This window comes from Aphelocoma coerulescens (genome assembly GCF_041296385.1).
Source record: "Aphelocoma coerulescens isolate FSJ_1873_10779 chromosome Z unlocalized genomic scaffold, UR_Acoe_1.0 ChrZ_unloc_scaf_1, whole genome shotgun sequence".
Taxonomy (NCBI): Eukaryota; Metazoa; Chordata; class Aves; order Passeriformes; family Corvidae; genus Aphelocoma; species Aphelocoma coerulescens.
Window position 1 is genome coordinate 1,735,932 of NW_027184086.1, and position 22,465 is coordinate 1,758,396.

The 22,465-nt window shown below is 36.6% G+C and overlaps 1 protein-coding gene across 1 annotated transcript in view; it reads left to right on the forward strand.

Moving 5' to 3' along the window:
- The window catches only part of FBXL17 (F-box and leucine rich repeat protein 17), a 274,412-nt gene that overhangs the window by 103,302 nt on the left and 148,645 nt on the right, over positions 1-22,465 (forward strand). The gene's annotated exons all lie outside the window — the stretch shown is intronic.

Consider the following 22,465-nt stretch of genomic DNA (forward strand, 5'->3'; position numbering starts at 1 on the left):
TGTTTTTCAGAACCATGGTGAAGTAGTCTGAGATTTCCTTCAGTCCATGCATCTAATTTTTAGTCTCATGGAGTAAGGAAGAAACTGGTAAATACCCACCTCCATGTGCTTGAAGGGAGCTAGGACTCAGCTGGCTTGTTTCAGAGGGGCAGAGTGTTCCCAGGCCTCACAGTTCTATACAGACAGCCCACTCACTAAATATAGCCTGAATTTTTCAGTGTCAAAAACATTTATATCTCATTTATAACTTTTATAATTTCTGCCATTCTGGCATGCTGGGAGTGCTGTGTCCATTTTTGGCCTCCCCAGTACAACAAAGACATGGACACCCTGGATGGAGTCTTGCAAAGGACCATAAATAAGATGAAGGGACTTGAATGGCTGTCCTGTGAGGACAAGACTGAGAGAACTGGGGTTGTTCAGCGTGAGGAACAGAAGGTTCAATGTACATAAGCACATGGAGCAAGGGAGCAAAGAGAACAGTCAGGCTCTTTCCAGTGGTGCCCAGTGACAGGTGATGGGCAAACACTGAAACACAGGGGGTTCTCTGCGAATGTCAGAAAACATTTCTTCACTGTGACAGTGACTGACTACTGGCACAGGTTGCCCAGAGAGGCTGTAGAGTCTGCCTCATTAGAGACAAGGATTCTAGTTGCCTTCCATGCCTCTTCTAAACTTAACCGTTCTCTGACTCTCATACTAACTTCTTCTGGTAGTTTGTGTTTTGGTTAAGATAGATGGAGATAGACAAAGTAGCAGCCATCTTCCTTGCTTACTTCTGATTTTTCAAAGTTTGTCATGACGTGTTTGGACAGACCATTATCTCCTGATTCTGGAAAACATATTGGTCAAGGAAGTAGTAGAGAAGGTCCACAAGGAATGTGAAGTACATTGATATCATCATCATTGTTGTTACTGTTTATAGTGAAGAGTGGGAGCAATCTGTGTTTTGCCCTCATTCTTTCCATGTCTTTTCAGTATCAATTACCTCCTTCTACTCTGTTTTATTTCTTGTCTTAATTTTCCCTCCACTTCAGACTTTACCTGGTCAAGTCTAATTTATCTAGCCTGTGTCATTTAGCAGATGGTTGTAAGTCTGTGGTAGTCAGAGAGTTAAGAGCAATTCCAAATACTGTGCATTGGAACAAATTTGCCAAGTTCCAGTCACTCCAGACTGAGATCTGTAGTCTGCTCCCTTGCAGCACAAAACTGAAAACTTGGCTTCCAAAGACAATGGGGTTTTTTTTCTGTGTTTGTTTCATCCCCCCTGTCCTTGCGACATCTCCCAGAGCATGAGAGAACGAGAGCAAATGGGACTTTCTATCCTTTTTCCGAAGGACAGAGTTAAAATAAAACTAGTTTACCAGCACTTAGTGCTTTGTATTTCACATTTTCATGTTTTTTTCTGAATTACCTTAGAACATTTTTATAGGTGGTTATTGCCTTTGACATGATCATTATTTCTGATGAAAATCCCGTCTGTGCTTAGCTGCTTAGTTTTACTCAGGGAAAGAGACACCTTTCCTTTCTTGGATCTGCTTAGTTCTATACCGCAGTACTTCTCTTTCCACTAAGAAAAGAAATTCTGTTACCTCTTGACATGTTGTAGCCAGCCAGATTTACCAAGACCTGCCATTAGCAAGCAAGACTTGTCATTAGCAAAGGTGTTTTCATTGAAGTGTATGGATCTCTAGTAAATGAGAAGTTCTCCTAATAAAATGGATCATCTGGAGACATACCACTGCCAGTAGTGTTTTCCTAACTTCTTCCTTAAGTTTCCTACAGACAGAGGGAAGGCAAGCTGCAATGAAGTATTAACTTACCTGGGAAGCATTTTAAAGTCTGTTAATAGTAAAAGAAATAGATTTGTCTTCTGTTCACTTTTAGAAAAAGAGTCTTCACAAACAGAAATGACAAGTCATTAATGATTAATACTTTAATTCCATTCTGATAAAATTAAAAAATGTACTTCTAAATGAACATTTTATAGAAGTCAGCGAAATAACAAGCCATACACGATTCATCTGGTTTCACACAAAAAAGTTTGTATGTTAAAGTACACCTTACACTTGCTATTCAAGATCAGTGAAGTTACAGTTTTGGAATGATTTTGATATTATTTATGTTTTGTTACTTTTCTTTCAAAAAAAATGTATCTTGAAGTTTATACTTTTGCCTTTTTATTTCATTTTTTGTATGCAAATGTACCCACACATGTATTATATATTTTCTGGATGGGTGATAACAGATTTTTGCATGTGAGTAGGTGTACTAAAGGTGTTGAATGAATGAATGCTTCCTATTTCGAGAAGTCTTAAGACTGAAGGAAGACTTGGGGAAGTCTTAAGTTACATCTAGGCAAGTTTCTAAGTCTGGATTACTATAATTTGTTGCTTTAGGAGTAACAAAATCAGTAGTATTCTTTGGTTGGAGCCACAGTACATTTCAGCCAGACTTTACCAGTAGTTGGGGATGCTAAACTCTTTGTTTCAAAACTTGAGGCTGTATGCAGCATCTAAAAAACCTGGCTGCAAGAAAGATTAATCAGCTGATTGTGGACCCTGCCCAATGCAGAATAGAACAAAATCCAAAGGCTAATTTTTGTTGTCCATCTACTGTTGAACAGTGGGAATTAATTTATAAAACTGAATTTCAAATTCACAGATGTGTACAGTGGATTATCTATTAATTGTTCTGCCCTCCTCTGATTCTTTCCTGATACATATTGCTATTAGCTTAACTTTATTAGTGGTTATGCACTTCTGCCAATTCATGTTTCTAAGCTCCTTGAAAATCCTTTTCAATGCTACTGAAATTGCACAGGTTATTTAAATCTGGAAAATCAAGCATGAGCTGATATAAAAGGGAAAAAAAATACAACCGTACTGGATTAAATTTGATACTGGAGATAAATTTGATTTGCACAATACTAACAGGAGACAAAAGGCCTTTTAAAGTCCTTAATTAATTCTATGCTTGGTATATAAAATACATTAATTCCAACATATTTTCAACATGTTTATAAATCATACATTGATTGATCTAGGATCTCAAAACCTTTTTTTTTATGGTTTTGATTGCCAGTGAGAAGATACCCACTCTTGAAATATTTATGTCCTTACTTGAATCGATTCAGGTAAATTTTACTCATGAAGTCTACATACCTTTCTATTGCATAAGTTGCTTTTCCATGCTGCTCTTGGGAGCTTTTTATCAACAAGGCATAACCATTTGCTTGTTAGGCTGAAAAGTGTACAAATGTTACTAAAGCCTGTCAGATGGCATTCAAATATTTATTCAGTCTTTTCAGATACTGAAAATACTTACCTACTGTGAATAAATTACTTAAAGCAGAAGGTCTTACCTGTAGGATTGTGTGGCTCTATTTTTTTTCCAATCTATGTATTTCCTTTGGCTGATGGTTTTCAGTGGTTTCTTTTTTTACACATCTGTATGTAGTAGTTTTGGTTTCTTTCAAAGTAGTCCTTTAAATTTTGACATAGACTGTGTTTAGAGAATGCCTTTTCTCACATATGTGATATATTTCGTGCATGTATGAAATATATATCTATTTGCTACGCTTGCTTAAAGAAATTGTTTCTCTAATCTGTACTGCAAACTGTAGTCCCATTTCTACTTTCAGGCATAATAATTATTAGCCAGCAGAACTTGGCTTAGAAAATTTGTGCCATCCTTTAGCATTTCAGCAGGGTAAAAATAAAAAGTGCATGCTTGAGCTTTCATCCATTAATTATCTTCTGGCCTGGGAGAGTGTGTCAGGAATTTTAAATGATACTAGACTCTCCTGGGACAACCAGAAAAAAAGGAAAACGTTCTGTGTAACTTAGTTGTGCTCAGTGGTCTCCATTTGGACTGCTTTTCTTCCTCTTTCTGGTCTCTTGTTGATGACAGTAGCAACAGAACTGCCAATAATTATTGTAGCTTGGAGCTGCAATTTTACATAATAGAGAGAGTATCTCAGAAATTTCATGTTATATTCAACCCTCAATTCAGCATAAAACCACAAAAATCCATTCTATTTTAGAACTATATAAACTTCCAAGAAAAATAATGTTGGTTTGGTTTGTTTTGGTTTTGCATTTAGCATTCAGAAGTCAAAAGAAGAGAATTGAAATATAAGTAAAAACTAGATTTTTTAGTGGTATCTCACTCATGTATCTCCTTACCTGTGATGCTAAACAATTGTTCTAAACATGTGCTCTAAGCAAAAGGGATAAAGGTTCCTACTATGAGAGGTTTCTTTTGTCATTCTCTTCTAGAAGATGTTTTGTTTATCGTGGTTACTATAGGTTACTATCCTGGAACACTGTAATAAAAATTCTTCGTTGGTGTCCCTGACAGATTTCATATTCTGATTAAAACATAGTCATGTTTTGAAAACATCTTACCACAGAATTGAGGGCTGTTAGAAATGTGCTTAAACACTTCAGGTGAAATTGTAAAACAAGCATTTTAGAAGAATTTTCAGTAGCACATAAACTTTTATTTTTGCTTGTAACATTGTTTTGACTAATTGTTTTTCTGTATAATAAATGTATCCCTGTAGTCAATACTGTCAAATATTTGCTGAATGAAGTTTGCAGAGATGTTTCCTGATTAGCCCTGGTCTAAATGGTGATACAGTCATATATCTATTAATTTGAACACCTATGAGTTTTATGAAATAAATAAGGTGAAGCAATGTGAAAACCACATTTTTTGTAAAAAGCAGTACAAAAGTTAGAGTTTGCATTTTCACTGTTATAGCCATTTTTTACTAGCATACCAATCGGAACACATAAAAATTGGAAGTTAATATTTATTTTTAAACAGCTATAGATAGATTGATCTCTTCAAGTACTGCTCCAAGTACCTCAAGACAATGAATGTACAGTACTGTACTGTAACATACATTCAGATAAAACATGAACCTTTTAGAAGTTAAAGGAATATGTGGAGCTTAAGCTGGTTTTATTTTTCCTTTTTTCATACAATAGTTTTCCAGAATTTTGCATTATAAGTGTCTGTAAGTGAATGATAGATCTTTAAAAAAACCTTGCTGAAGCATTCAGCATTTTTTTAATTGGCTGCCAAGACGGAAACTGCTGGGATAGAAGTAATAACAGGTGGCAGGGTTTTATTCTTTAGATTTTGTCCTGATCTCTGGTCCTTTCATTTACAGTCTCATTAACACATTAATACAGGTCAGGTGATTAGATATTTCCAACACATATTTTTGCAGTCCCCAGGTCCTAACACAAGGGCTCAAAAAATGAGTTTACAGCTAGAATTTGTCACTGGACCTTCAGCTTTATTTCAGCAAGCTATTTTTGCACTTCCCTTTCAAGCTTCATTTTACATAATTATTTTCAGCATTCAAAGGGTTAAAAAGGATTGCAGAGCAATGTAAAGCTTCTCTTTCTGAGACTGCAAATTATGCTGCATGCTGCTCATTTTATCAGGAGAGAAGACCTTAGAAACACTCACCCTTCTTCATATACTGCCTATTGCCTATCAGAATTAGTCTTTCTCAGCAAGAAATTATAACAGTGGTGTTAAATAGAAACTTGCATCAAATTAACTTATTATAGCAAGTCATATGCTGATATAAGATTCATATATGTTGTTCAATTGCATCTTAAAAGGGCTACAGGAAAAAGAAATAATTTTTGGGTACTTTGGCTGAGTATTAGCTCTCCATGTACAGTATTTTAAAATTCACTGGTGGTGTAGTTTACATAGGTAACCCAGCTATGTTCGAATTAAAAACCAATGTTCAATAGTGGTATGCTTGTAAATGTCTGGAAACAAAAGTTGCACAAAATCCCTCCACTTTTGGAAACAGAAATTCTTGCAACAAATGCATACAGTGAGATGATATTTTACAATTTTCTCTGTAAAGGTTTCATCATTCAATGGAATGCTTTAATTTTTCCTAAAATGTCAAGATATTCTTTGCATTGAAATATTTAATACTGGATAATGTCTGTATATATAAAGGTATATATATTCATGCATGTTATGCAGAGTTTGTTCAGGAACATCAAAGTGATTTTTTTTTTACAGAATCTTCCATGAAGGCTGTATGTTTGAACATAAGAGAAGTTTTACTGATAAATGTACAGTGTCCAGACTTAGTCATACATTAAGATCAAACCCTATTCTAGAAATACTAGGTGAAACTTCATGATATATTATAAAGTCTATATTATGAACTGAGTCTTAAAAAACTGATACAATTTTCCCAAGATAATTGTAACATGACTTTTAAAAACAGGATTCAATCCTAGTAACACACATTCTGCAAGAGATTAATTTTACTGTTTTTCAACATTGCTGGTAGTTGTACATTTCTATCTTGTGAAGTAATCCCTTCCTAAAACAAGACACACTGCAATTTCCCATTAACAATCAGAGGCATTTTGAATAATAGCATAGCACAAAGAGTTTTCTGGTTTTATTTTGTCACCTCATCTTTGGAGGTGACAGTAAATACCTACAGAGAAAGAAAGAGGGAATGAAAAACAAGGAGACAGCTCTAATACTGAATTATCTGATGTAAAATTGAACCGTTATGAATTGCCGAGTATTTTTGAGATGCACAGGTGCTTCGGAAGGTCTGTATAAAAGTATCTAGTTTACTACTTCTTCTACTGCTTACAATACAGGAGCTCTAGGTGAGCTTGAAATATAAGTGAAAGTGTGAATTGTCAGGAAAAAAGTATTATTATGGTAATAGTGAAGGACACAAATGCTTATTTAGGACAGTATTTGGGAGATTGGAGGATTTAGAGTATTTCTAACATAGTTGTCACTTCATTCATTGAAATATATGATTTAAACAAATTTTTTCACTCCAGCTTTTACTTATGTATGCAAGTGTAAAATATTGTCCTGCTGTAACATCAGCATGAAAAGGTGATTAAGAATCCGATACTTCTGCTTTTGCATATTATGTGTGGGAAACGTTAGAGGTGACAATTTGTCTAATTGCTCTACTGTAGTTACAATTATAGAGAAAAGGTCAATCTAGTCATTGTCAATTAAACTGCAAAAGAAAACAAGTTTTGTAGCCCTGAAGAACCATTATGTCAATTTTATGCTGTTCATCAGCGTATAACACAAGTGCTAGGATATATAAATCTTATCTTTCATAGAATTAGAGTGGACTTGCTCTATTACAGGCACTTGGTGCTGCTGAGTAGAGATAACCTCAAGTACTCCCTGTTAATTGCATGTTCTTTCATTGTCTCATGTTTCTCAAGATTTGTGTGCAGTAAAACCTGGCTGCTTTAATGAATAGAAATGGATATGCCAGAGCGCAATTTGACCCTTCTATTTTCTCATAGTTAAGAGATAATGAGTGACAGAAAAAGATCTTTAGCTACAAAAGCTGCTATAGTGCTGCCATCAACTTTAACAAATGTAGTAATGTCAAATATTGAAATACTTATGCTGAATTTGGTGGTATAGTACATATACAAAAGAGTGCAGTGGTGTCCTAACTGTGACACTCTTTTTTTCTACTTTCTTTTCTTTCCCTGCTCTTTTTCCTTCACTCTTGGTCCTCATCAGGGTGCAAGCATAAAACAGAGGTTGCTTATAAGAATAATTCAGTATAAGTACAGTCCTGACAGCTCTATTAAGTGTGGTTAAGTTTCTATAGGTTGTCCTGAAGATGTGCTTTGCACTAAGAAATTGGTTTAATTCAAAAAATGTTTCAAGGACTATCAGGCTATGGTAAAATTTTATGTGCAAATTTTGTTCTTATTCAAATAATCAACAAAACAAGGGGTTTTTTTATTGGTACTTATACCTGGAAATACCATAAGAGAAAAGTGGAATCTTTCATTATACCTCTAATGAAAAGGTTCTCACTGTGTCAGACCACAGTAAGAACCACCTAACAGAGTCAAACTGGGACATTGAATCAATATTAACTTTTAAAAAGCAATTTAGAAATTGACTTAACCTCTCAATTATGCCTTTAACATAAAGAGTTATTTTGTTAACATAGGATAAGAACACAGGAAATATGAACATAGAAAATGTACTGTTTAAAGATGAATTGCTTTTGGGATATCCTACCAACTTGTTGGAGGTACTCACAGAGATATTCATGGCTGTGAAGGTATCAAAAATACCTAGAAGGCAAAACAGCAAATACCCATACACCATGTTTAAAAAGAGGGTGTAGAAAAGTGACAAAAGACAGAGGCATAGACAGCTGCTTGTGGCTGGGCCCAGAAGAACAGTCAACTGATTTTTCTTATCCAGGTGTGTAGATAGGCATAATTCAAAAACACACTGACTGCAAGTCCTAACAGGCTCTTCGTGTATTCTTCTACATGCTGACCTTGGTATATTTGATTAGAGCTTAAGCTTTGAGCTTATTTCAGCATCCCATAATTTGTTTTATTTTGAACCAACATTTTTGCCAGGCAATGCAGTTTCTTTTTTATCACTTTCTTTCTAGGGTCATGGGGAAATCTTCTTGAAAGCACAAATCAGTGGTAGCTAGGCCATGATCATCTCCGTTTCCAAACTCTGTGTACCTCTAGATACCATCTTTTTTTTGGTGGTGTTTATGTCTTTGTTCCGATTTAAAAAAAACAACTGGTGAGATCTAATAGAGCTGGTATTAGTGGGAGCTATGCCTCAGGATTGCAGGTGTTGTGAATATGAATGGGAGTGAAGTGAAGGTCTCATCTCTCCTGCTTATTTTTCAAAATAAAGAATAAACTGAGAGTATGTGGGGCTAGATTCTATGTCTAGATATTTATGTTTGTATTAATTTACTTTGCATCTGAAACTGCAGTTGTTTATTCCATTTGTCCAATGTCTATCATCTGATTACAGAGTCAAACATTCAGGCAGATAAACCTTGTACTTTCTGCAGAAAGCTCTAGAAAAACAGTGGAGGGAAAAGTGCAGGGAGAAGAATTGTGCCTGGGCTTGTAGTCACTGTGACCTTTGCACTTCTCTGTTGTGTGGAAAACAAGGGACAAGATGGAAGCTGTTGAACCGATTGTCATTTCATAACCTTTGATAGGTCAGAATATGCAGAATGTTTGCTGTTTTGAGGCTTTGATTGACCTTTTAAAATAATTTTCCATTATGTAAGTGTGTTTCTGAGTTTGGCAAAGAGGGAGAAGCCAGATACCTTCTGTGCTTGTGTTGAGCTCTTGATACACAGATCAGGATACTGGACTTTCGAGGAGGGATTGATGGATTGAGACACTGAAATTCACAGTCTGAAACAGTGTTGTGTGGGATATCCAGTAATTCGACTTTGACCCACACATTTTGCTAAATATTCTTTGTTAAATAACATATGGTCTAAAGTTATGAAAGAGTAGTTGAATCTCAAAGTTTTAATTAGTTTCACACCGAGTAGCAAGTACATGAAGAAGAGAGATTTTATTTTTAGCATCATCCTCTATTGCAAGCAGAATTAGTTTTATACTTAAGAAAAAGAATGAAACATTATATATTTGTTTGCATAATAAATTGGTTAAAAAAGAAGATTTAGAAATGCTGAGATATTTTTGAAAACTGTATGGCCCTATGAATAAGGTATCAGAGTTGAGTGCTGGATAGGCTTTACTGTTACTGTCTTGTTTTTTTAATCTCTCAATGACCCCATTTATTCCTTTACAATATAAGAAGGGGAAACTATCTTTTTAAGGACTACTAATTAGAAGGTCTCAAATATTTACTACAAAGCACAGATAAAGTGAAGAGAAACTGTTCATTGTATAAATTGGGAATTGAATTTAAGCTATATTTCAGTATCTCATGGTTTGAGTATCTATCTTAATATTTAAGCATCTGCTACCATACATCAGACTTGCCGAATTTGTAACTCTGCAGGATTCTTTTTAATATAATGAAAAAAGACTAAGTGGTGCAGAGTCTGGTATCATTTATTTATAAAGACAGTATTTTATAGATTTGAGATTTACTGTATTCATTTTTTATATTTGCTGTGCTTCCAAGGAAGAGGAATAAGAATCTGCTAAATACTTGGAGAAAGAGGTCAGAATGCGTCATTTGTGGCTGTGGCACCGGGGACTCTCTAATACTTAACAGAAGTTGAGATTTGTAGCTGTAGTATTCCGCTGCAAGGGACATGACGCTTGATTTCATGGGAGGTTTCTTCTTCCTGGGTAGTCTTGTCACATTCATTTCTTTCTCAAGCAGCAAAAGAGGGGCTAAGAAATATTTATCTGTTCATAAATTTGAAGACAAGTCTAGCTCATATTTGTAAATCCAATTTTTATATCCATCAGAAATAAGTTAGTATCATCTTTTTTTCACTTTAGAATCTTACTCTTACTTTTTCTGTGCACTTTGGTTTCTTAATTTGAACCTAGGCTGGTGTCATATATTGAAAGAGATTGGGGAGAGATCAGCAGTCATTTGTTATTTGTATGTATATCTTCTAGGTGTATATAAAATTACAGCTGTTGAAATCTTTGGGTGATGCAAAGACAGAGGTAGTAAATAACACTGAAGATAGACTGTTGATGCCAAGCAATCTAGATTATTTTAGTGAACTAACATCATGCTGGGAAAAATGCATTTCAGTATAGCCATATATAAAATTGCATATTTAGGAACATAGAATGGAGAATATACCTGCACAATGGGAAAAGAGTTACACCTTTGAGAGTAATGATTCTCAAACAGATTTAGGGATTATGAAGAGTAAAATGAACTCACACTATCTGAACGTGGCAGAACAGCATTTGTTGAAAAGGACTGGGGTAAAGAAACTTATTTAATCTTTGCGTATACCCTTAAAAAGATAATATCACAGTGTGACAAACAGCTCCCATATTAATATTTTTAAAGTAAAGGAATGTGGTCTTACAACTCAAAAAAATTAAAAGACAATTGACTTGCAAAAAATGTAGAAGAATGTCAAGATAACGGCTGGTAACATTTTAAAATCTGTAAATAAGAGTGAAATAACTTGCATTTGAAAAACAGACATTTACACCTGAAATGAAGTACAATTTAAATAGTATGGCTTAGAATGAACTACAAAGGAAAGTGTGTTCTGATTGCTTTTTTTTCTCCCTAGATTGTAAATGATGTGTTTTAAATTTTCCAGAAACCACTGGCTTGCTACAAACAATATCATTAGAATAGGATCATTCAGCCTGGACCTCAGGGGGTCTCTAGTCCATTGCCCTGCTCACAGCAGGATCAGCTGTGAGCCCAGAGCAGGACAGTTAAATATCAAAGTCTCCAAGGATGAGGTCTGCACAACCTCTCTGTGCCACTGCTCGGCAGTCCTCATGAGGAAAAATCTGAAGCAGACATCCAATTTGAAACGCTTGTTTCAAATTACACTTTTTTTTTCCTCATTCTCCCACCATGCGTCACTACTGAGAGCCTCACTTTGTCTTATTGATGACTTTGCAGGTACAGGGGAGCTGCTTTAGGTGCCCCCAAACCATTTCTACAGACTGAAAATGCCCCCCTGCCTCTTAGTGGGGCCTGTGCTCCAGCCCCGGACCATCGTGGAGGGATAATGTTGACCTTCCTTGCTGCCTGAGTGCACTGCTGACTCTTGCATTTTTCTGCTCTCTAAGACACCAAGTCCTTTTCTGCAGAACTTTTTTCCACCCAGCTGGTCCATAGCCTGTCCTTCACCTTGCAGACAAGTGCAGATGAAGATCACAGAATGGTATGGGTTGGAAGGCACCTTTACAGGACTTCTAGTCCAACCTCCATGTCATGAGCAGAGACATCTTCAGCCAAATCAGATTGCTCAGAGTTCTGTCCAGTCTGATCTCAAATGTTTCCAGGGGTGGGGCATCTGCCAGCTCTCTGGCAAACCTATGCCAGTGTTTCACCACCCCCAGTGTAAAAAACTACTTTCTTATCTCTAATAAACCCTCTTTTACTTTAAAACCATTACCCTTTGTTCTATCATAAGAGTCCTGCTGAAAAGTTTGTCCACATCTCTCTTGTAAGCACCTTTTAGTGCTGAAAGGCCACAGTAAGGCTTCTCTGGAGCCTTCTCTTCTTGACACCACTTGTCGCTGATGCCCTCTGGGACTCTGAACTATTGACTATTGCCCTTGGATACAACAGTCCAGCCAATTCCTCATACACCAAACAGTCCACCCATGAAATTAATTTCTCTCTGATGTAGAGAGAAGGATGTTGTGGGGGACCATGTAAAATACTTAATAAATCAAGTGACCATGACTGATAAATGATATGACTGTGTTAGATAGTTACTAAATTTCAAATTGATTTAGTGCAGTTATTTCATTGTTATGAACTGTACTGCTGTTTGAAAATCCTGAGAAACAGGAGTTGTTTTGTAGGATCTTTGTGTCACAAACTTTAGAATTGGTTGCCACTTGTATCAGGATTTCAGTAGCTGCATGACTTTATCACTGCTAACCTCTCTATACTAAGATAAGCTAAGTTGAATAGCAGCTAGTTCAGAAAGTAGTAGTAGTGTCTTCTGGGAGGAAGGAATATCCACAGACTGACTGTTGGTACTGTGCCACAGAAGAGTTTAATATGGACTTGTTCAGATGTGTAGAATGGGTAATTTCATTTGACTGCTATTCCTGAAAAATATTCACAGTTTTTCCGTAGTTACTATATGCACATTCTGAGCATTTGTGGAAGTATTTAATTAATATATTAGTGTACAAAACTCTTTTCTTGTTTTTATGTTAGTAAATCCAGATCAGTTTCTACCCATTTTTGAGGTTTTTTTTTTGTTTTGGTTTTAAATTAATTTTAAATGTATCATGGTGCTCTAAAATAGACCCCGGCAACTTCCTGAGACACTCACATGCCTGCCAAAATTCAGGCAAGAATACCTGTAAATTATTTTGTCTATCTTCACATACCAGCTCCTTTTTTTCTTTTTTCGTGCAACTGAATCAATGGCTGTAGTGGGTATTACATAACCAACAGTACTATTTAAAGAAACTGTCCTGATGCTTCAGGCAGTGATTAGCCTCATAAATTCTGGTTCACAGTACTTCTATGTAATTATTGTTAAAGCCTTAGGATATTAGTAGGGCATTAAACAGGCCATCGTCTTTTCTTTACATATTGTGTATCACTTCCGTAATTTCTCAGGAAAAAAAATGGTATTTAGATGTAATTAACCTAAAGAGCTTTTAAGAGATTACAAGTTGAGCTAGGCAAAATGGCATAAGCCCTTCATGTTTTATTAAAGAGCTGCCTTGAATAGCTTGTACTGTCCCATGGCTTTAACAACTTAAATGTGAGATTCTTCATTTTCACTGGGTATAATCATGATTCTATTTCATGTTTTATGCAAGCAATATCTTATGCAATCTTTTCATTTGAGCCTTGTGTTTAACTTATTAAAATTTAAGTTTTTCTTATGGGAAAAGACAAATTCGGGAGGAGTGTCAAGTAACCTAAGTAATTTGTGAAAGCAAATTTGAAGACTAAATGTTCAGCATGAAACTGATGCAGTGTAAGTGCTTGTAGTATGATTTACAGATATACATATTTTCCTAAATAAAAACTACATAATGCTTATTGGAATACTTTGAAGACATTAGAAATACACTAGAACTGATGAGAAACTAAATTCAACATATTTCTTCAAGAAATACTGGAAACACTTATTTTCAATTTGCAACATTTGCTATGACTATTCAGTTAAGATGGGTGTAGCACCAGTAGTTTTTTCTTTTCACAGGAAGAGGCGGATAGTAATAGACCAGTAACTTTATTTATGTTTTGGGAAAAGTTGGAACTTATGCACTTAATTTTAATCGACCTCACCTTTCTTTAAAAAAATAAGGGATTATAAAGACCATTGATGGTTGTACTTGCAGATGTAATTTACAGAATTTATTAATACCGCTAATGTTCTTTATTCTCTGGTCATGGATATTTATTGATTATTACAGATAAAGAAATACTTTTGGACTCTTCTTCTAACTGACACTTAGTGATAAAAAAGTTCCCTGAAAAAGCTGCCAGGATTGCTTATGTATCCTTCACCCTTATTACAGGATCAGGGAATGGGTTAAGGCAGAAAGGGACCGCTGTGTCCAGTCCAGCCTCCATGCCCAAGGAGGGCTGTGCTAGAGCACGTTGTTCAGTATTATGTCCAGGCAGCCTTTGAATATCTCTGGTGGGGGAAACTCCACAACCTCTCTGGACAATCTGTTCCAGTTCTCAGTCACCTACACAGTAAAGTTCTTACGTTCAGGAGGAACTTCCTGTGCATCAGTGTCTGTCCTTTGCCTCTTGTCCTATTACTTGGTACCATGGAGCGGAGCCTGGTCTATGCTCTGACCCTTCCCTGCAGACACTGACAGACATGGGTGAGGTCTTAGTCATCATTCCTTGATGCTGAACAGGCCCAGCTCCCTCAGCCTTTTCTCATGAGATGCTCCAGTCCTTTATCATCTTTGAAGCCTCTGCTGGACTTGCTCCAGAAGCACTCTGGCTGTTGTCCTGAGAAGCCCAGCAGTGGACATAGCACTCCAGATGTGCCCCACCAGGGCTGAGTAGAGGGGCAGGATCGCCTCCCTTGACCTGCTGGCAATGCTCTTCCTAAAGCACCCCAGGATCCCTTCTTGGCCCCAAGCACACTGCTGACTCATGGAGAGCCTGTTGTCCACTCCCAAGTCCTCCTCAGAGCTGCTTTCCAGCAGGTCAGTGTACCTGTCCAGGTGCCTGAGGTAAATCTTCCCCAGGTGCAGGTCCCTGCAATCCCCTTCACTGAATTTCAGATGCTTTCTCTCTGCCCATCTCTCCAACCTGTTGAGGTCCTTCTGAAGGGCTGCACAGCTCTCTGGGGTATCGGCCACTCCTCCCAGCTTTGTATCATCAGCAGACTTGCTGAGGTGTGCACTCTAAGCCTTCATCCTAGTTAAACAATACTGGGCCCAGTACTGCATTCTGCGAGACACCACTAGTGGCAGGCCTCCAATGAGACCCTATGCCACTGATCATGACCTTCTGAGAATTCCCGTTCAGCCAGTTCTCAGTCCATCTCACTGTCCACTTGTCCAGCCTGAACTTCCTGAGTCTGCTGATGAGAATATTATGGGAGATAGTGTCAAAAGCCTTGCTGAAGTCCAAGTAGACAACATCCACCGTTCTCCACTCATCCAGACAGTACTAAAATTAACTAATGCTGTCTTTGGAACTCTGGAATAGGAGTTGGTATTGAGATGGCAAGTGTGATGTGGTCTTCTATATTTTTATAGTACTTATTTGCTTTTTGTGTATCATCTGTTCTATATTTGGAAATTAATATATATAGAAATTCTTTAGGGCTGCATTTACCTGAGCTTGGTTTGGGTTTTCCAATAAATTGTAATTAGTATTTAAATGTAATGTAGTTGCCTAATAATTAAAAAAAAAAAAACAGTAACAACCAAGCCCCCAAACAAAACATAATACGTGTAAGTAGGGAACTGTACAACATTGAAACTGTTACCTTTATGTGAATATGTTACATCCTCTGGTGCAGATGTATGTGTTGTAATACTGAAATGTAGTATCAGATTATTAGAAAGAGATTGTTAAAACATCTAGGAAGGAACTAGATACTTAGTAAGTTGCTGCCCCATAGTTATCTGTCATTCCATAGCAATCACTTCGTGCTTTAGTCATTGAAATCTGTAAGCTGATCATGTACAAACTGGTATTTCCTAGCAGTACAGAAGAGAAAAGGTTCATTATTTCAGTGCTTATGGAGTCTTAGGCAAACTTGTTCTGCTTTGGGTGGCTAAGGGCTCATCACATTGTAGTATGGTCCTCAACTAGCTAATTTTTACCATGCTAACAGCAGTCATCTGTTCATGCCCTCTGCATAGTAAAAATGGAAACAAGTCTTTTGAACACAAAAGCCGATTTATCCCGAGCCCCAAAAGTGAAGATGATAAATCAGGTCTGAGCAGAAAGTGAACTGGATCATTCTTTGAAAAGCACGACAAGAACCTGCCTCCTGCTATGCATCTACTAAAAATAGTGGTCCCATGTATTGCGAAGATGAACCTTTGGGCTACCACAGAAAGAAAGTATACCAGAGTTTCATTGTGTTTAGGGCTTTTAGTGCCAGGAGAATAAATTGGTCCTGTTACTATAAATTCACTTTCCAAACAAGATACTCCTGTACTGCTCGTTATTGTTACTGTCTGAAGATACTGCATATGAGACATTTATACTTCATTGGGTAACTCCATGGATAATCATTATAGGGAGTGTGAAAAAGTAAGAACAGTGGGGATCACTTGTTTAATGAAAAGGTGATGAGCCAAGAGCTTTATGGGTGCTGGGAGATTGTCATAATAGGGACATATATTCAATTAGAGATTCTAATACTGCTATGCCTGATAGAAGCTCAAGCTCCCTCATCTGAAGTAACAATCTTGTTTTTTCTGCTTGCTTGTGACTGCATGTCAGAAAATTGCTTTAAAAAAAGTACATGAATAATCCTGTGCTTTATTTGGTTGCTAAAATATTGCTAGTCTCATTTAGGTATATTCAAGTGATTAATTTGAGCATATGCTGAAATACTTTGTTGATATGACTTTTAAATTGGTAGAGTGGAAGAAGGAGTTATAATCTCTTTTTTTCTACAGTATTTCATCTTTGAAAAAATGGATTTGAATGAAACTGCTATTGTGAGGAGTATGTAAAAATCAACTTTCTACTTCATCGATGAATCGATTTAAGAAAGAGGATCGCTGATGTTAATTTAAGCACTTTGCAAAGCTTTATTCCAGGATAGAACTTCTTTACAATGATGAGAAAGTGGTTGTGGAATATCTGTACTAACATTTATAGTGATTAAAGTTATATTGCTTGTGAGCCCATTAAAACCCAGTTAAGCATATTGAATTTTAATCCGTGGAGACAAAGGAAGTCAAATGCATGTTGTTTCTACAAGATCCAGACATATGCGCTTCTTCAGGGCCTAAGTCTTATGGCCACACTTTTTCTCAGTTCTCATAAGATCTACGTTATGTCACTTCTGTTTTCCCAGTTCACTCATGTCCTAATTTATCGACCCTATAATAATGTCAAAAATTCTGATTTTTTTCAGCAGTGTTTCTGCACGGGGTTATCTCAGTAAATCTCAGTGCCAGATGGCATTGGAAAAGAGAAGGTTTTCTTCAAAAGTAATTTTCTTCATATTATTTTCCAAAATTTTTTTTGAAAAAGTAATGTTGATACAATACTTATGATTTTTGATTTAATTAAAACATTGAAATCTTATCTCAGAGTTACCTTTTTTACAGATAGTGGATATTTACTGGGCAAATATTTGTTTTTATTTCATAATACTGGTTGAAAAATGACTGGAGCTAGTGCAATATGCCAATTGTCATCTTAAAATGTGTGTATTAACAATAAAATCATAGCTCAAAGGATTATAGACACCTGACTTTTAGGGATGCAGTTAAGCCATGCTGCTGTTGGTATGTTTTCTTCACCAGCTGCTTCTCCGAGCTGTGACACCACCAGTGTGGGGTGTTTCAGGGCCTTGGAGGGCAGCTGGGGCGCTGCTGGACTGGACTTTGGCCAGCAGCACCCCTGATAGCTGCCAGGCTTCCCAGTAGTGGAACCTGTCTGCCTGCTGGGGTGGATGTGCTAATGTGAGCTGGACCTTTAATGAAACCTAATGAAATTTAGCAACTTCCTTGGAAATGTATGTTGAAAGTTTTACTGTTGCTTCTCAATATAACAATGCCAAAAAGTTTCTAAGTTGCTGTATGGAAAAAAGTGGCCCAGAAATATGTGACGCAAAATAATTTTAGGGAACCCTCCAAATGAGAAAAAAATTTTGTCTTACCTTGATCTTAGTGTTTCTTAAATGAACAAAAAGTATCAACCTTTTGTTTAATATTGCATTTTCTCTACAAAGTACTGTGTACTAATGTAATCTGTCTACATACCTTTCATTTAGCCATCATACTGTCTCATTTTTAATTCTTTAAAACACAGCAAACTAAAATGAAACTACTAATGTGTAGCTTTTCTTTAGTTTGGGTTTTGTTTCCTTCAAATTTCAAAAAAGCAGTAGCTGCAGTTAACGTGCAGTTAATTGCCTATTAAAGGTAGAAGCAAAAGGAATCAACAGATTGTAACAAACAGACATTTTAAAAAACACTTGCATAGTATTTTGTGGACCAAGATTGTTTCTTGATTATCTTTGAGTAGGCTTGCAAAAAAGATAATGACGCATTTGGAAGTTTAAAACACAACTTACTTACAATTCTGGACATGAATACAGATTTAGCTCATTAAAAATCTCTTAAGATTCTCCTGCTGCTCTAATAAAGTGGGAGGGAAAATTCCAAGAAAAGAGAGGGAAGGAAGCATTGACTGCAAAGTAGTTAAAAATACAGGGTAACTTCTAACTTTGCCCATGAAGTTGTGATACAGCTTATAAGAAAGATGTGATTACCAAGAAATATAAAAATAAATAGAAATATTTGTGATTATTAAAATTCTGGGTATTCTTTCTATTATCTTACCATGAGATAGTGATGTTAAATCTGCTGTATAAGGATCATACAGCCACAACATGATTCTAGGCCAGAACAATGTTTCTTTTATAAAAGAAATCTTCCTGAGAAGGTACCCAGTAACATAAAAATAAAATAACAAGTTTTCTAAGGATAATTAATTAGAACTTTGTTAAGACTGTTTTTGAGTACAAGATGGAAAATACTTGGAAAAGAGTCTGATAATACGGCATTTAGGGATTGTAAGTGGGTTTCCAAGGCCTTCTGGGACATTTCATTGATATAGATACTTAAAGGATTTGGAGCACATTGTTTCTTCCCTCTCATTGCTTCTTCGGCAGTGTCATTTGACCTTTCTTAGTTTAGAATAACACCCCTTTACCTTTCCAAGAAATTTTTAGTAAAATAACATTCATCTTATTTTATATTCAGACAGGGAAAGGGGACATGCCAAAGGAGAAGAGTCTGTCTAGAGGCATTCTGAACTTCCGTCTGTGCTCACAGTGCTGAGTTACTGACTTTTTTGGCTCAGACTAACTTGTACAATTAAGGATGAAAAGTTAATGCTGCAAAAGATTCGCCCACACACGCATTTTTATCTGCAAGAAAGTATTTGCAGGGGAAAAGTCTGTGCACAAAAAATGGACACCTGCTAGATGCATAATTAGATATATTTGGCCTGAAACCTGTGCACATTCGTTGTGTGTTTCAACATTTCAGTCCCTCACAGCTACCACCAAAACCTGTAAAGACATAGAGGAACTGCCAGCAATTACTTTGTGTGTGCCCAGAGAAACCTGAGCTTTTTATTGTTTTTTTAAATGATAAGCAAAGACAGGGCAGTGCTGCCAAGTGCGTGTGCTCTGGTCTGATCTGCTTTCTGGATCTGCCAGCTGCAGACCAGCTGTGCTGGCCTGAATGATGCCAGAACTGCAGGCAACCCTGCAGACAGGCTTTGTGCAGACAGGCAGCAGCAGGGGGAGCTCAGATTAATGAAATCTAGTCTTCTCTGACCTCTTTTGAAGGAGTAAGGGTAGGCAGGCTGGGCCCTGGTGACAGCCTGGCTTGGCATCCATGTGACAAACCAGAAATTATACATGATTTTAGTGAGTACTGAATGAATATGTTCTGAGGTTTTACAAGAAAGCCAGACAAAGTGACTCTGTCCAGTGCTAGTATCCTGGTGCTCTAGTTGGACTGGGGCTGGTAGTACTGCTACACCTAATATTATATCCTATTTTATGTTTGAATCTCTGCTGCTGTCTTCATAATTCCCATGGAAGAAGTTATGGTTTAGCTTTCCTTGCTTTATGATAGGTAGGGTTTGCTAAAATCTGTTTTCAAAATTCCATGTTTGAAAATAGAGAATTTTTGGCAAATGAACTCTTAAGCTGAATTTTCTCTTCTCTTCACTGCCATCAATACATTAACAACAGAAGGTGATAGGAAACAAGGGGATGAGAGAAGAGACCTGTAGGCCCAGCTGCATGATTAGGTTGTAAATCCATTGAGGCACAGGCATAAGGAGAAAAAGGATGGGAACAAAACAGGTTATTTACTGATGTTAGCGGGTTAAGCGTATTAACCTGCTGCCTCCAGAAGGCATTATATGGGTCTAATAATTGCCTTGCATTAGTCCCTCTCCCAAATTTTTTTACTCTTATATTAGTGCACTTAGTCTAGACTAAGAAGGTTTTGTAGTTTACTCTGTCTTTTCTTCATGCTTTTTATAATTGGAATTCATATGTCTTGGCAAGTTTTTCTGCTGTTCATGCGTTGCTCCCACAGTGGAGATCAACACTGGTAGAGGTCAAAATCAGACCCATCAGTGCAACTTTTAAATGGCTTAAGCACAGCTAGAAGTGTTTTGCAGAGCTGTCATATGGTTCATCATTTTTATGTGATGTTTGCCCTGAATGATGTCTTTCCAGGAATATGTACACCACCCAAAAAAAAAAAAAAAAAAAAAAAAAAAAAAAAAATATATATATATATATATATATAGAATGCCATGAGGTGCCTGCCTGTATTCACAGTTTCTTTGGAAACACGAGAGAGAAAGATATTTCTTTGTCAGTACATAGTGCATTGCACCAAATATTTTTACACTCACTTGGGAAATTGTGTGGTGTCTGTACCTTCCCAAAGCTATGGCTTTGACTCATGTTGCCATTGTATTAGCTGCAGGCTATGAGCTTTCCTGTCATCTTTTCTGCATTTCTAATTGACCTTAGGCATCTCGTGTCATGATGGCTTTTCTGATGCTTGTCCTGCTGCTGCTCATACTTCTCTCTTGCCTCACAACACAGTAGTGTTTTCCGCTTGCTTTCTCAAAATTACATGTGTGAAGATGGCCTATAAAATTCTGTGCTGTTAAACTCAGAAGTTTCTGGTCTTTGGATATTTCATGACTGGTTAGTGTTTTGAAATTAAGAGCTTTTCTTGAGTAGTAATTTAAATAAGCTTTCCTAGTTTGATCAGCATTCACATGCTGAAATCAGGTTTTTGTTTGTATACTTTTTCAGCTTCTTACTGCACTTTGACACATGCAATTTTTCGCATTAAGAATTCTTCTCTTGTTTGATGTTCTGTTTATTCTTAATGGCACTTTTCTTCAAACCACATCCTGTAACATCTACAATTAAAAAATAGTACAGCTCTCTTCTCTTTGTTTGATATATTTTTATTGTTCTACTCAATCACCTGTATCACTGTAGATTTTCTGTTTCTTACTCTTTGGAAAAACTCATCTGAGTATCTTGATGTTGCACATCTTCTAACCATTGATAGCTGTCCCAGCAGTGCTAACTTGGTCAGTTGCAGTGAGTATGTGACATGATCAGGTTTTCTGTTTAGGTTGCATTAGTGTGCTTGTGAATTCGACCAAACTCTTCCAGCAAACCTGAGCTGAGACATTTGGAAAAAGGAATTGTGAAATATGGTGAAAAACATTGATTTTCAGTGGCTAGTACAAATGAAACTCATACTAATCTACACAATACTGGCTAGGATTTTAGGATGTATTTGTTACTCTGTGTTGGTCCATTTGTTTGTCGCTTGGACTAAGTTACATGAAAAAATGATCATCCATGTGCATTGGTGCCTGATTTTTTTCACTCTCTTGCACGAATCAAACTACTTAAACAAACATGGCAGACATTTCACTGCTTTTGAGAACTGTGGATCATCTCGTAGCTCTAATGCGGTCTTAAAATTTCTCCACAAATTTGATGAAGGCTACTTTGTAACTTTGATCATTTGGAAAGGCTATGTGTGGAAAAAACAGTTTTTGAACGTTGGTTTTCCTTAAAGGATTTCTAAAAGAGTTATGGTACCTAATTAGAGTGAGTAAAATTCTTGCCAGAACAGTCCTGGCCCAAGCTTTGTGTAATGCTTGTTTACATTGCCAGCACCACAACTGAGACCCATTCTTTGGTGTCTTGCTTCCAGAATGAATGAAGGCTGTATGTTAGCTGGAAACTCATTTAACTTCTGCATTTTCAGGTCTGAATGCCAGTTTCTCACTGTGAGGTGGCATTATTGCTAGTTTTGAAAAAAAATGCAACTTTTTCAGTTATGACTTTTTCAAGCAAAGTCAGTCTCTATGCTTGAGTTATCTTGACAAACCAGAAGAATGGTAGAGTCTGAAATTCTGCAGGTTGACTAAATTGTTACAAGAGATTATATTCTAGTCATTTTGAGTATGTGCTAAATTACAACACAAGACAGAAGGTACTGTCTTCTCTACCAGTAAAAAATGGACTACTCAAAAGAAATATTGGTCAAAACTGGGAAGAATCATTAAATGAATGCAGTGTTTCTTTTGGCAGACTAAAACAGGTGACTAAAAGCACCAGTTGGAATAGGTAATTTCCTTCACCAAAGGAAATCAAATACTCTTATTAAATTTTTCTTTCTACTGTTTGACAAAGCCATAGTTATTCCAAAATTTA